Source organism: Tachyglossus aculeatus, chromosome 1 (genome assembly GCF_015852505.1).
Source record: "Tachyglossus aculeatus isolate mTacAcu1 chromosome 1, mTacAcu1.pri, whole genome shotgun sequence".
In the NCBI taxonomy this organism is placed as follows: Eukaryota; Metazoa; Chordata; class Mammalia; order Monotremata; family Tachyglossidae; genus Tachyglossus; species Tachyglossus aculeatus.
In genome coordinates, this window is record NC_052066.1 from 39575409 (window position 1) to 39592609 (window position 17201).

Sequence of the window (17201 nt, forward strand, 5' to 3'; positions counted from 1 at the left end):
AATGCCATTATTATTATTATTAACACATACCATCATCATCATTATTATTATTATCATTATAAGCAGCATGGCTCAGTGGAAAGAACACGGGCTTTGGAGTCAGAGGTCACAGGTTCAAATCCCGGCTCCACCAATTATCAGCAGTGTGACTTTGGGCAAGTCACTTAACTTCTCTGGGCCTCAGTTACCTCATCTGTAAAATGGGGATAAAGACTGTGAGCACCCCGTGGGACAACCTTGTAACCTTGTAACCTCCCCAGTGCTTAGAACAGTGCTTTGCACATAGTAAGCACTTAATAAATGCTATTATTATTATTATTATTACTGATTGAGCACTTATTGGTTACCGAGCCTTCTACAGTGAAGCAGCGCGGCTTAGTGGAAAGATCCCGGGCTTGGGAGGCAGAAGTCTTGGCTTTTCATCCTGGCTCCGACACTTCAATTCAATTCAATCGTCTTTATTGAGCGCTTACAGAGCACTGTACTAAGTGATTAGAATGGTGCTTGGCACCTTCATTCATTAATCTTATTTATTCATTCGTTCATTCATTCAATCGTATTTATTGAGCGCTTACTGTGTGCAGAGCACTGTACTAAGCGCTTGGGAAGTACAAGTCGGCAATAGATAGAGATGGTCCCTAACCAGAAACGGACTCACAGTCTAGAAGGGGGAGACAGACAATAAAACAAAACATGTAGACAGGTGTCAGAATCGTCAGAACAAATAGAATTATAGCTATATGCACATCATTAATAAATAGAACAGTAAATGTGTACAAGTAAAATAAATAGAGTAATAAATCTGTACAAATATATACAAGTGCTATGGGGAGGGGAAGGAGGTAGGGAGCAGGGGGGGATGGGGAGGAGGAGAGGAAAAAGGGGGCTCAGTCAGGGAAGACCTCCTGGAGGCGGTGAGCTCTCAGTAGGGCTGAGAGCTCACATTCATTCATTCATTCAATCGTATTTATTGAGCGCTTACTGTGTGCACAGCACTGTACTAAGAGCTTGGGAAGTACCAGTTGGCAACAGATAGAGACGGTCCCTACCAACAACGGGCTCACAGTCTAGAAGGGGGAGACAGACAACAAAACAAAACATTCATTCATTCAATCGTATTTATTGAGCGCTTACTGTGTGCAGAGCACAGTACTAAGTACTTGGGAAGTACAAGTCGGCAACGTATAGAGACGGTCCCTACTCAACAGCAGGCTCACAGTCTAGAAGGGGGAGACAGACAACAAAACAAAACATATTAACAAAATAAAATAAATAGAATAAATATGTACAAATACAATAGAGTAATAAATACGTACAAACATATATACATATATACAGGTGCTGTGGGGAAGGGAAGGAGGTAAGGCGGGCGGGATGGAGAGGGGGAGGAGGGGGAGAGGAAGGAGGGGGCTCAGTCTGGGAAGGCCTCCTGGAGGAGGTGAGCTCTCAGTAGGGCTTTGAAGGGATTCATTCAATCGTATTTATTGAACGCTTACTATGTGCAGAGCACTGTACTAAGCGCTTGGGAATTACAAGTTGGCAACATAGAGAGATGGTCCCTACCCAGCAGCGGGCTCACAGTCTAGAAAGGGGAGACAGACAATAAAACAAAACATATTAACAAAATAAAATAAATAGAATAAACATGTACAAATAAAATAAATAACTAAATAGAGTAATACATACGTACAAACATATATACATGTAGAGATGGGATGAGGGCGAGGAGACTCACCTTCCGCACAGCCCAAGGTGTAGGCCTCTCCCTCAGCCTGATTGCCAGAACAAATAGAACTAAAGCTATATGCAATTAAAGCTACATTATTTACTGAGCGCTTACTGTGTGCAGAGCACTGTACTAACCGCTTGGAAAGTACAATTTGGCAACAGATAGAGACAGACCCTACTCAACAACGGGCTCACATAGTAAGCGTTTAATAAATACCATCATTATTATTACAATTAGAGAAGCAGCGTGGCTCAATGGAAAGAGCACGGGTTTGGGAGTCAGGGGTCATGGGTTCTAATTCCAGCTCTGCCACTTGTCAGCTGTGTGACTTTGGGCAAGTCACTTAACTTCTCTGGGCCTCAGTTCCCTCATCTGTAAAATGGGGATTAAGATTGTGAGCCCCCCGTGGGACAACCTGATCACCTTGTATCGCCCTCAGTACTTAATACAGTGCTTTGTACATAGTAAGCACTTAACAAATACCATCATTATTATTATTACTATTCAGCAACAAATATAGACGATCCCTGCCCACCACGGGCTCACAGTCTAGAAGTGGGGGAGAATTTGTCACTGTGTGACTTTGGGTACGTCATTTCATTTCTCTGTGCCTCAGTTATCTCATCTGTAAAATGGGGACGAAGACTGTGAGCCCCACGTGGGACAACCTGATTGCCTTGTGTCCACCTCAGCGCTTAGAACAGTGCTTGGCACATAGTAAGTGCTTAACAAATACCATTATTATTATTACTATTATTTATTATTATTTATTTGCTAACCTCATTACCATGTATCCACCCCAGCACTTAATACAGTGCCTGGCACGTAAGCACTTAATATACTTGCTCATTCATTCATTCATTCATTCAATTGTATTTAATGAGCTCTTACTATGTGCAGAGCACTGTACTAAGTGCTTGGAAAGTACAAATCGGCAACATGCAGAGACGGTCGCTACCCAACAACTGGTTCCCACACCACAAATGCATTCATTCTTTCATTCATATTCATTCATTCATTCATTCGTATTTATCAAGCACTTACTGTGTGCAGAGCACTGTACTAAGCTCTTGGAAAGTACAACACTGCAATAAAGGGAGACAATCCCTGCCCACAATGAGCTCACCATCTAGAGGAGGGGGAGACAGATATCAATGCAAGTAAACAGGCATCATTATAAATAAATAAAACTATAGATATAGACATATATACATATATTCATAGGTTCTGTGGGGAGGGGGGAATGAGCAAAGGGAGAGAGTCAGGATGATGCAGAAGAGAGAGGGAAATGAGGAAAAGTGGGGCTTATGTATATTCATTCATACATTCATTCAATCGTATTTATTGAGCACTTACTGTGTGCAGAGCACTGTACTAAGTGCTTGGGAAGTACAAGTTGACAACATATAGAGACGGTCCCTACCCAACAATGGGCTCACAGTCTAGAAGGGAGAGACAGACAACAGGACAAAATATATTAACAAAATAAAATAAATAGAATAGTAAATATGTACAAGTAAAACAAATAGAGTAATAAATCTGTACAAACATATATACAGGTGCTGTGGGGAGGGAAAGGAAGTAGGGTGGGGGGATAGGGAGGAGGAGAGGAAAAAGGGGGGCTCATCTGGGAAGGCCTCCTGGAGGAGGTGAGCTCTCAGTAGGGCTTTGAAGGGAGGAAGAGAGCTAGCTTGGGGGATGTGCGAAGGGAGGGCATTCCTGGCCAGGGGGAGGACATGGGCCCGGGGTCGACAGCAGGACAGGCGAGAACGAGGTACGGTGAGGAGATTAGCGGTGGAGGAGCGGAGGGTGCGGGCTGGGCTGTAGAAGGAGAGAAGGAAGGTGAGGTAGGAGGGGGCGAGGTGATGGAGAGCCTTGAGGCCAAGAATGAGGCGTTTTTGCTTGATGCATAGGTTGACAGGCAGCCACTGGAGATTTTTGAGGAGGGGAATAACATGCACAGAGCATTTCTGCACAAAGATGATCCGGGCAGCAGTGTGAAGTATAGACTGACTGTATATATACATCTGTAATTTATTTATGTATATTAACGTCTGTCTCCCCCTCCAGGCTGTGAGCTCATTGATGGACAGGGAATGTGTCTGATGTTATACTGTACTCTCCCAAGCGGGTAGTACAGTGCTTTGCACACAGTAAGCACTCAATAAATATGATTATTAATATTAAGAAGAAGAAGAAAGAGGATGTTGGAAACATCCCTGCTCACAACGAGCTTATAGTCTAAGGGGCACCACTGCCTGATGTGATCTGGGAAATCCCCAGAGAAGGAGAGCCCATCACCTCCTATGGTAATGAAATCCCGATCTGCAACGCAGCTTGGCCTAGTGGATAGAGCATCATCATCATCATCATCAATCGTATTTATTGAGCGCTTACTAGGTGCAGAGCACTGTACTAAGCGCTTGGGAAGTACAAATTGGCAACCGGGCCTAAGAGTCAGAAGAACCTGGGTTCTAATCCCAACTCTGCCACTTGTCTGCTGTGTGACCTTGGGTAAAATGGGGATTTGTTCAATCGTATTTATTGAGCATTTACTGTGTGCAGAGCACTGTACTAAGCACTCAGAGAAGCAGCGTGGCGTAGTGGAAAGAGCACAGGCTTGGGAGTCAAAGGTCATGGGCTCTAATCCCAGCTCCACCACGTGTCAGTTGTGTGACTTCGGGCAAGTCACTTAACTTCTCTGGGCTTCAGTTACCTCATCTGTAAAAATGAGGATTAAGACTGTAAGCACCCTGTGGGATGACCTGGTTACCTTGTATCTACCCCAGCGCTTAGAACAGTGGTTGGCACATAGTAAGCACTTAACAAATACCATCATCATTATCCATTTAGAGATGTCCTGAAGGCATCAGGAATTGTGAGACTTCCGAGAAGGAGAGAGGTCAGGGCTGGAGAGGTAAATTTGGGAAATATATAAAATTTGGGAAATAACAGAAAAATGTTGAAAGCACAGTAATCGGTATGAAATGTACATATATTTCATACATATGTGTTTTTCAGTCAACATAAGAACCTTTTATACAATGTACTCTCTGAAGGAGATTTTGGCTTAGGTGATACCAATTAAAAACCTTAATCCCTGACAAATAAATTTTTTATTCCATGGCATTTTGGAAATGTTCATCATATCCTCAGTCTTGTCATCCCCCTATCTCATATCCTCTAATCCACAATATCGAGTAAATAATCAAACAGCTTTGTGAAAACTCATTGAGTTCCACAGATTTTTGGATTTATTCGTTAACTTTCTAAGGAAGCTTTCGAGGGGATAAATGGAGGGCTAAAAGATCATATTTATTCATGAGTTTCTTGGCATGCAACTATACATCTTTTTTCCACATGCAAGAAAAAACCTTGAAGTAATTCCATTTTCTAAAACCATATTAATGAATGTATTGCTAAGCACCAAAGATTGGAACCATTCCAAATAAGGTACTGCAATGCAACAGTACAGGTAGTCCTTTATTTATATTTCTAAATTTACACCACGTTTTAGCCTTACAGTTCATTGATCTCAACTTTACAACGTAACTTTCTTCAAGGCACTTGCTTCTGGAATGCAGGTAGAGGAGAGCGGGAATGCTTCTGGAATGTGTGGGAGGTGTGGGAATATGGGGAAACAGTTTTTAAAAGTTGTGATGAGGAGGCAGAAAGGGAAGGAGTTCAAAGTGGTGGGTAAGGGGATGGAGGGGCTGTCCGTTCATCAGGTGAAACAATTAGAGAGGGTCAATATATTCATTTTACTTAGTATAGTGCACATGTGTGCGAACCATCTTGAGAAGATCTGGTATGGGTACCATCTTAAAATCATCATCATCATCATCATCATCATCAATCGTATTTATTGAGCGCTTACTATGTGCAGAGCACTGTACTAAGCTCTTGGGAAGTCCAAGCTGGCAACATATAGAGACAGTCCCTACCCAACAGTGGGCTCACAGTCTAAAAGGGGGAGACAGAGAACAAAACCAAACATACTAACAAAATAAAATAAATAGAATAGATATGTACAAATAAAATAAATAAATAAATAGAGTAATAAATATGTACAAACATATATGCATATATACAGGTGCTGTGGGGAAGGGAAGGAGGTAAGAAGGGGGGGATGGAGAGGGGGACAAGGGGGAGAGGATGTCCCAAGCAGTAGCCATCTACTCATTGAGAAGCAGTGTGGCTTAGTGAATAGAGCACAGGCCTGAGAGTCAGAAGGACCTGGTTTCTAATCCCGGCCTTCATCACATGTCTGCTGTGTGACCTTGGGCAAATCACTTATCTTCTCTCTGTCTCAGTTACCTCATCTGTAAAATGGGGGTTAAGAGTATGAGTCCCATGTGGGACAGGGACTGTGTCTAACCTGATTAACTTGTATCTATCTCAGAGCTTCCCCTCTCAGGGTCGCACCTGGAGAGTTTCAACTACGAGAGGGAGGGTCAAGCAGAGGCATATCCATTCCATGCCTAGCTCTGGCAGTGGCTAGCGAGTGGAAGGCAATCTGCTAGAAATAATAATAATAATAATAATAATAATAATAATAATAATAATGGCATTTATTAAGCGCTTACTATGTGCAGAGCACTGTTCTAAGCGCTGGGAAATTTACAAGGTGATCAGGTTGTCCCACGTGGGGCTCACAGTCTTCATCCCCATTTTCCAGATGAGGGAACTGAGGCCCAGAGAAGTGAAGTGACTTGCCCAAAGTCACACAGTTGACAAGTGGTGGAGCCGGGATTTGAACCCATGACCTCTGACTCCAAAGCCCGCGCTTTTTCCACTGAGCCACGCTGCTTCTCTGATAATATTATTCTCTGATAATATAATAATAATAATAATGATAATAATAATAATAATAATAATAACTTTGGTATTTGTTAAGCGCTTACTATGTGCCAAGCACTGTTCTAAGTGCTGGGGGAGATACAAGGTAATCAGGTTGTCCCACATGGGGCTCACAGTCTTAATCCCCATTTTTCAGATGAGGTAACTGAGGCACAGAGAAGTTAAGTGACTTGCCTGGGCAGCAGCGGCATGGGAGAGAGTCAAGGGCGGAGTCTCTAGTTTACTGCACTGAAGAAAACAGTGGTAAACCACTCCCATATTTCAACCAAGAAAACTCTATGGATACACTACCAGAATGATTGCAGATGGAGGTGAGGCAGTCTGGGAGAGACGTGTCCCCGGCGTCGCTATGGGTTGGAGATGACTTGATGGCATAACACAAGACAAGACTCAAGCACTTAGTACAGTGCTCTACACAGTAAGCTCTCAATAAATATGATTGAATGAACAAGTACCATAATTATTATTACTATTGTTATTATCTTGATGAGTTGCACTGCCACTGCCCGCTGCCATGCAACAACTCTCTGCCTCACACATCCCTCTGCCAAGCACCATAAACCAATGGTTTACCTCAGATGGGCGATCCTTCCTCCTGGCCTTTAAATTATCCACATTACTCTGAAATCTACCAATATATTTGCCCTACCCAACTTCCTATGGTTACAAAATTTGTCTGCTTACCATCCTTGGATGGAAAAGTGTTTTATTTCAGGCTTCAACATGTGAAACTGAAAGCTTATGATTTTTTCATACAAAAGCTACTTAATCCCCTTGATTGTCTTGGTAGGTTAGTGGAAACAGCATGGGACTGGCAGCTAGAAGATCTGGGTTCAAATCCTCGACCTGCCACTTGACTGTTCTGTGACCATAGCCTTAATCTCTAGTGCCTCCATTTCCTTCTGTGCAAATGGGTACAAAACAGACACTCTCCCTATTTCTTAGGTTATAATAATAATAATAATAGTGGCATTTATTAAGCACTTACTATGTGCAAAGCACTGTTCTAAGCACTGGTGAGGTTACAAGGTGATCAGGTTGTCCCACAGGGGGCTCACAGTCTTAATCCCCATTTTACAGATGAGGTAACTGAGGCACAGAGAAGTTATGTGACTTGCCCAAAATCACACAGCTGACAATTGGCAGAGCCGGGATTTGAACCCACGACCTCTGACTCCAAAGCCCGGGCTCTTTTTCACTGAGCCACGAGGTTATGAAACTCGGGTGGGACCGAGACTGGCTGATATGACAATCATAGTGTTTAGCACTATGCTTGGCACACAGTGTCTCATAGTAATAATAGTAATAATGATAGCTGTGGTATTTATTAAGAATTTACTATATGCCAGTCACTGTAATAAGAATTGGGGTAGATTCAAGCAAACTGGGTTGGACACAGTGTCTGTCCCATATGGGCACATGGACAGTCTTATTTTACATTCATTCATTCAATCATATTTCTTGAGCGCTTACTGTGTGCAGAGCACTGTACTAAGTGCTTGGAAAGTACAAATCGGCAACAGATAGAGACAGTCCCTACCTAACAACGGGCTCACAGTCTAGAAGGGGGTGACAGACAACAAAACGAAACAAGTAGACAGGTGACAATAACATCAGAATAGATAAATAGAATTCTAGCAATATACACATCATTAATAAAATAGAGTAATAAATATGTACAAATATACACAAGTGCTATGGGAAGGGGGAGTAGGGCAGAGCGAGGGGGGCAATGGGGAGGAGGGGAGGAGCAGAGGAAAAGGGGGGCTCAGTCTGGGAAGGCTTCCTGGAGGAGGTGAGCTCTCAGTAGGGCTTTGAAGGGAGGAAGAGAGCTAGTTTGGCGGATGTGTAGAGGGAGGGCATTCCAGGCCAGGGGTAAGATGTGGGCCGGGGGTCAACAGCGGGACAGGCGAGAATGAGGCCCAGTGAGGAGGTTAGCGGCAGAGCAGCAGAGTGTGCAGGCTGGGCTGTTTAAGGAGAGTAGGGAGGTGAGGTAGGAGGGGACGAGGTGATGGAGAGCTTTGAAGCTGAGAGTGAGGAGTTTTTGCTTCACGCAAAGGTTGATAGGCAACAACTGGAGATTTCTGAGGAAGGGAGTGATGTGCCCAGAACATTTACAGGTGTGGTAACTGAAGCCCAGAGAAGTGAGGTAACTTGCCCTAGATCACAGAGCGGACAAATGGCAGGGCTGGGAATATTCATTCATTCATTCAGTCGTATTTACTGAGCACTTACTGTGTGCAGAGACTGTACTAAGCACTTGGGAAGTACAAGTTGGCAACATATAGAGACAGTCCCTCCAGGGCCTGTGCTCTGTTTACTAGGCTGTGCTGTTTCTCTGTACATATCACAGCTAAATTTTCCAGCTCTGTGTGTTTCCCAAGATGAGGCAATCAGATCTCCACCAATATTCTCATGTGGATATTCCATGATTTTCATATAATACCCATCAGTCAGTTACTTGTATTTATTGAATGCTTTCTGTGTGCTGTGCACTGTTCGATGCACTGGAGAGAATCAGATAAAACAATATTACAAACACATTCCTTGCCCACAACAAGCTTCAGAGGCAAGATGGGGCTTCAGATTTACTATCACAGACCACATCACCCAGCAGAATCAAATACCAGGAGCATAGCATGAAATCTAATCTCATGCAAAGAAACTCTGTTTTGTCTTCATCAGGATCCTACAACATTTTGTTCACTGTAGACAAGGTCTGGATACAGACAGAAACAAGTCTAGAGTACTGTGTTACTGACAGGGACGAATGTTGGTATGACACCATATTCAAACTTGAGATGGGTCTATGCCATCTGGGATTCAATTTACCCCAGGCACAAAAGTGGAAATGACTCCTGCCTCCAAGAAGATTAATAGAAAAAGACATAAAATGAAGTTTTAAAGTTACAGCAAGAGTGCCATTTTAGCATTCTCCTTACTGGGGGAAAATCAGTTTTCTTATGGCTTACAGTGGGGGTCAGTGAGATAATAAGCTCCATTAGGGCAGAGCAGGGATATGCAGGGATATGAGAGGCAGAATGGTGTAGTGGGTAGAACATGGGAGTCAGAAGGTCATGGATTCTAATCTTGTCTGCTTTGTGACCTTGGGAAAGTCAGTTTATTTCTCTGGGCCTCAGTTACCTCATCTGTAAAATGGGGATTGAGGCTGTGAGCCCCACACGGGACAGAGACAGTGTCCAGCTCGATTTGCTTGTATCCACCCCAGCACTTAGTACAGTGCTCAGCACATAGTAAGCACTTAACAAATACCACCATTATTATTATTATTCTTACTTTGTGTACTCTCCTAAGTGCCTAGTACAGTCCGCTTCACTCAGTAAACACTCAATAAATACCACTGATTGATCAATTGATTAATTGGCAGATTGAATTTACATATCTACAAGTAAAATGATGCATAACCTCCTCATGGGCAGGGAATGTGTCTGTTTATTGTTATATTGCATGCTCCCAAGTGCTTAGTACAGTGTTTTGCACACAGTAAGCTCTCAGTAAATACAGTTGAATGAATGAATGCTTCGGGCCAAATCCCCAAACCCGTGGCACCTTCAGGGTTCTCAGCTTCACTTCCTAATTCTGGAGAAAGTCCAAAAAACCATTTCAAAGTTCTGGGAGCCTCTGTATTCCAGTGACAACCCACATTGCCTGTGAAAGACACCAAACCTTACGGTTTCCCAAGCGCTTAGTGCAGTGCTCTGCACATAGTAAGCGCTCAATAAATACAATTGATGATGATGATTATGCAGTTGGTATAATGAAGATCGCAACAGGAAAAATGCAGGATATGTCCTTTTGACTTACCACATTTTCCTGTGGTGTAGGTCAGGACTAAGAGTCACCCAGATTTTTGTGATCATTCCAAGGGCCTTTAATTATAGATAAGTTCCTTCACAATTAGGATCTTTATCAATGTTGGATTTTAGATGGACATATGGAAGTGATTAAAAATGGACAGAGAAGTTTCCATTTACCCTTAAAATTAGTTAAAATCATTCAGAAAGAAATGCCAGCCTAGGACAAAATGTCTTCTATAAAAATAGATGAAACATGAAAGGCTTATAATAGTGCCACCTACATACCTGAAAATGTTGGTTCTGGAGTGTCAGCATCCAACATAATTTAATGGAGCTGTGTGCTGCAAAGGGAAGGAATGCCATATACAAGAAAATTTTAAGAGAATGAAATGCTACTTTGATAAATCATGAAAATACAAGGCCAATTTCTTGGGGCTGTAGAAGATCAGAACTACAAAGAATTCTATTTTTACTAAAGTAATTTAGTATTTATGAACTATTTTCTAATTTTTCTGATCATTACTCCTGTATATATGTACACATTTATAATTATAATTCTATTTATTTTTATTAATGATATGTGTCTATCTATAATTTTATTTATTTATAATGATGCTACTGATGCTGGTTTACTTGTTTTGATGTCTGTCTCCCCCTTTCTAGACTGTGAGCCTGTTTTGGGCAGAGATTGTCTCTATTTGTTGCTGAATTGTTCTTTCCAAATGCTCAGTACACTGCTCTGCACACAGTAAGCACTCAATAAATACTATTGAATGACTGAATGAATGCCTTATTTTTTTAAATAATGGTATTTGTTAAGCACTTACTATGTGCCAGGCATTGTTATAAGAGCTGGGGTAGATTCATTCATTCAGTCGTATTTCTAGAAGGGGGAGACAGACAACAAAACAAAACATGTGGTCAGGTGTCAAGTCATCAGAATAAATAGAAGTAAAGCTAGATGCACATCATTGACAAAATAAATAGAATAGTAAATATGTACAAGTAAAATAAATAGAGTAATAAATCTGTACAAACATATACATACAGGTGCTGTGGGGAGGGGAAGGAGGTAGGGCAGGGGTGGATGGGGAAGGTATATATGAGATAATCGGGTTGAACACAGTCCCTGTCCCATATGGGGCTCACATTTTAAATCCCCATTTTGCAGATAGGGTAACCAAGGCACAGAGAAGTGAAGTGACTTGTCCAAGGTCACACAGCAGACAAGTGGCGAGGCTGGGGTTAGAACCCAGGTCCTTCTGACTTCCAGTCCCACGTACTTTTCCACTAGGTCAGGCTGTACCATTTTGCCATTGTTAAGTCTTTAGTAAACTATTCCTCAACAATCTTTTGAGAAAGGAAATTGATAATAATAATTACTATATTTGTTAAGTGCTTACTATATGCCAGGCACTGTACTAAGCTCTGGGTTAAAGACAGACAAATTGGGTAGGACACAGTCCCTGTCCCACATGGGGCTCACAGTCTCAATCCCCATTTTACAGATGAGGTAACTGAGGCCCAGAGAAGTGAAATGACTTATCGGGACACAGTCCCCGTCCCACATGGGGCTCACAGTCTCAATCCCCATTTTACAGATGAGGTAACTGAGGCAGAGAGAAGTGAAGTGACTTATCCACGGTTACATAGCAGACGTGTGGTGGAGCTGGGATCAGAACCCTTGACCTTCTGATCCCAGGCCTGTGGTCTACCCACTATGCCATCTTAACTGTTCTAGGGCAGGAACCTGAGCTGAATTAGAGCAGAGACTTAACGGGTTGCAGATCCAGGTCTGGCTTTAGGATTTAGGGAGTACCCACCTCTCCTGCCACCAAGAGACATGTGTGACACGAGGGGCTGTCACTGCAGGTAACAACTGTACACCTCCTAACCCTACCTTACCCTACCATGGCCACCACTTGGGATATTACTAAGATGACCCCCAAACTAGACTTTCTAATGATGGCCTCCACACATGGACACCAACGGAGAAGGTGGAATGGCACTAGAGCTGACCTGCAGTTCCCAATGCCCCACCAAACTCCTGCTTCCTCTGAAGCCGTGGGAGCGAATGAGTTCACCAAGGGAGTGAGTGTAGATAGAGAACAGAAGGGGACCAAGAACTGACCCTTGAGAACCCCTACAGTAAGGGGATGGGAGGGGGAGGAAGAGCCCGTGAAGGAGACTGAGAATGAATGGCCGGAGAGATAAGAAGAGTACTAGGAGAGGATGGAGTCTGTGAAGCCAGGGTTGGATAGCGTGTTGAGGAGAAGGGGGTGATCCGCAGTGTCACAGGCAGCTGAGAGTTCGAAGAGAATTAGGATAGAGTAGGAGACATTGGATTTGGCAAGAAGGAGGTCATTGTGCTCTTTGTTAAGTGCTTACTATGTACTAAGTTCTGGGGTAGACATGAGATAATCAGGTCCCACGTGGGGCTCACAGTTAAGAAGATCAGGTATTGAATCCCTCTTCTGCAGGGAACTAAGGCATAGAGAAGTTCAGTGACTTGGCTAAGGTCACACAGCAAGTAAGTGGTGGAGCTGGGTTGAGAACCCAGGTCCTCTGCCTCCCAGGTGCGTGCTCTTTCTATTAGGCCTCACTGCTTCCTATCCAAGCACAGCCATAGGGACGCCATCTTCCATTTCCTGGTAAGGATGGAAGTCCAGCAGGGACCAAAGGGAGCGGGTGTGGAAGGAGGGCTCACACCAGTTGCCCTCAGGATTTGTAATGGAGAAGGATTAATAATAATAATAACAATAATGGTGGTATTTGTTAAGCGTTTACTATGTGCAAAGCACTGTTCTAAGCGCTGGCAGGGATACAAGGTGGTCAGGTTGTCCCATGTGGAGCTCACAGTCTTAATCCCCATTTTACAGATGAAGGAAATGAGGCTCAGAGAAGTTAAGTGACTTGCCCAAGGTCACACAGCTGACAATTGGCAGAGCTGGGATTCGAACCCATGACCTCTCACTCCCAAGCCCTTGCTCTTTCCACTGAGCCATGCTGCTTCCCGAGGATTGAGGGGCAAAGTGTGCTGTAATGATGTCACATGCCCCCACCCCAAATCTTATAGTCCTGGGGGCTATAATCCAACCCTGGCAGGAATGTGTCCTTTTGTATGTACTCTTTGCCCCAGTAAGAGCATGACTTGAAGGAGATGAGGGAGGGGAGTCCAGCACAAGCCTGCCACATTAGAGACCATTCCTTTGCACAAGTTTTCAGTTCATCATGAGATCAAGGCTGACGATCTGGCAGTGTATGACAAGAGACTCCATCATCTATGCCCCCAGGCACCTAGTACCATGCTTGGTACAATTATTGTTGCCCTTACTACTGGCTTTTTATCATGGAAAGAAACTGTGGAACCAAGGAAATGATTTCTAGAAATGAAGTGGCTTGCCCAAGGTTGCACAGCAGTCATGTGGTAGATCCCGGATGAGAGCCCATGACCTTCTGACTCTGAGGCCCATGTTCTATCCACTATGCCATTATTATTATTGTTGTTGTTCTAGACCGTGAGCCCGTTGTTGGGCATAGACCGTCTCTACATGCTGCCGATTTGTACTTCCCAAGCGTTTAGTCCAGTGATCTGCACACAGGAAACACTCAATAAATACGATTGAATGAATGAATGAATCATTTTAGGAAGAAGGCATCTGCTTTGTCTTTAAAAGGAGACTAAGCCATTCAGTTGACCAGATCTTGAGTGTGTGTTTTGCTCCCTGAATAGACTGTACATCCTGACAATCCCTCAATCAATGGTATTTGGATGCTTACTGTATGCAGGGCTTTATCAGGAATCTGATGACTAGAAATAACACATTTAAGCCCCCGTTCATACTGTGTGCACCCGATTCTGTGGGTGGAGATTTTTGAGTATGGATGGGTGTTATCGAAACCCAGAAAGGTTTAAAACCCATGCATTCCTTCCCTTGGAGAACTGAAGACAGGGCTTGGCTTAAAGCGTTGACTTGACACCCGTCCACATGTTTTGTTTTGTTGTCTGGTTGTCTGTCTCCTCCTTCTAGACTGTGAGCCCGTTGTAGGGTAGGAACCGTCTCTATATGTTGCCAACTTGTACTTCCCAAGCGCTTAGTACAGTGCTCTGCATACAGTAAGCGCTCAATAAATATGACTGAATGAATGAATGAATGAATGAATGAATTTCTACTTCATCATGCAAAGGGAGAATTTGATTCAGGCTGGATTTCAGGGTCCGGCCCAGCCAAAGGTATCTCAGGTCTGAAAGACATTGATATTTCAGAACCTGGCTTGTTTGTGTCCTGAAATTTGAAGAGTTTTCTGTGCAGCAGGACAGTCTTCTAATGAGATTGCATTTTCTTTAATTGCTGCTCTGGCTCTGGCCACAGAAAAATTCACTTACTTAAATTCCTTCTCGACCTTCCTTCACCTAGTACCCCTCTCCTTCCACTCCCTTTTTTGGCTGTTTAGCTAGGCAGTAACCCCTTGGCAGGAAAGTTCACTCATTCATTCAATCATATTTATTGAGCACTTACCGTGTGCAGAACACTGTACTAAGCGCTTGGGAAGTACAAGTTGACAACATATAGAGACGGTCCCTACCCAACAATGGGCTCACAGCCTAGTTAGTGGAAACAGCAGTTTGAGTCCTGCTTAAATCCACCCAAATTTGCCTCTGTCAGCCAAGCCCAATGCAACACGCTCAGTTTGATAGCATCTGTGATATCATACAGCACTTGACTCATTCATTCAACTGTATTTATTAAGCACTTACTCTGTGCAGAGCGCTGTACTTAGCATTTGGGAGAGTACACTATAACAATGAACAGTCACATCTTCTGCCCACAGTGAGTTTACAGTCTAGAAGGGGAGACAGACATCAATATAAATAAATAAATTACCGATATGTACTTAAGTACTGTGGGGCTGGGATGGGGGGATGAATAAAGGGAGCAAATCAGGGTGATGCAGACGGGAGTGGGAGAAGAGGAAAGGGGGGCTTAGTCAGGGAAGGCCTCTTGGAGGAGATTTTCCTTCAATAAGGCTTTGAAGGCGGGAGCAATTGCCTGCTGGATTTGAGGAGGGACAGTGTTCCAGACCAGAGGCAGGACGAGGGCTAGGGATCGGCGGTGGGATAGATGAGATCAAGGCATAGTAAGAAGATTAGCATTATACTTGATAACAATAATAATAATAATAATAATTGTGGTATTCGTTAAGTGCTTCATTTGTAATAATAATAATTATGGTACTTGTTAAGCACTTACTTTGTGTTAAGTACTTACTTTGTGTCAAGCACTGCTCTAAGCACGGGGGTAGATACAAGTTACTCAGGTTGAATACAGTCCCTGTCCCACATGAGGGCTCACACTCTTAATCCCCATTTTACAGATGAGGTAACTGAGTCCCAGAGAAATTAAGTGACTTGCCCAAGGTCACACAGCAAACCTGTGGCAGAGCCAGGATTGTACTGAGCACTGGGGTGGATACTGGCAAATCGGGTTGGAACAGTCCCTGTCCCACGTGGGGCTCACAGTCTCTATCCCCATTTTACAGATGAGGCAACTGAGGCACAGAGAAGTAAAGTGACTTGCCCAAGGTCACAAGCTCTGACAAATGGTGGAGTCAGAATAAGAACCCATGAGACTCTGACTCCCAGGACCATGCTCTCTCCATTATGCCACTAAGTCAGCCAAAGAGTGTAGTTCTGACAAGCCTGGGTGTCAACAGACCCCATTCCTAATACTGTTTCTGCCATTTGCCTGCCTTGGGCAAGTCACTTAACTTCTCTGTGCCTCAGTTGCCTCATCTGTAAAGTGGGCATAAACTACCCATTTTTCCCTCCTACTTACAGTGTGACCCCTGATGAGGAACAGGGACTACATTTGGCTACTTACCTTGTACCTAGCTTAAAGCTTAAAATGATTGTTAGCACATAGTGCTTAACAATACCCCTCATTATCATCATTATTATCATTATATTCTCCCCAAACTCTATATTTATGAACTCCTTGCCAAATCCAGCGACCTCTAATCCCCCTCGATCTCTCAGCTGTCTTCAACATTTGTGGACCACCCCCTTCTCCTGGAAACATTACCCAACCTTGGCTTCACAGACACTGTGATTTCCTGGTTTTCCTCTTGTCTCTCTGGCCACTCATTCTCAGTCTCTTTTGCAGGCTCCTCCTCTCCCTCCCAACCCCTTACTGTGGGTGTCCCTCAGGGTTCAGTTCTGGGTCCCTTCTATTCTCCATCTACACCTAATCCCTTGGAGAAGTCATTCGCTCACTTGGCTTCAACTACCACCTCTATGAGGATGATACCCAAATCTCCATCTCCAGCCCTGATCTCTCTCCAATTCTCTGCAGTCTCAGATTTCCTTCTGCCTTCATGACAGCTCTACTTGGATGTCCTCCAGTCACCTCAAACTTACAGAAACGCTCTGGGCATGTCACTCCCCTCCTCAAAATCTCCGGTGGTTGCCTATCAACCTTCGTATGAAGCAAAAGCTCCTCACTCTCAGCTTCAAGGCTCTCCATCACCTCACCCCTTCCTTCCTCACCTCCCTTCTCTCTTTCTACAGTCCAGCATGCACCTTCTGCTCCTTTGCCACTAACCTCCTCACTGTGCCTCCTTCTCGCTTGTCCCACCATTGACCCCTGGCCCATGTCCTACCTCTGGCCTGGAATGCCCTTCCTCCTCATATCCGCCAAACTAGCTCTCTTCCCCTCTTAAAAGCCCTACGGAGAGACTGAGCCCCCCTTTTCTTCTGCTTCTCCTCCTCTCCCCATAGCCCCTACTCCCTCCCT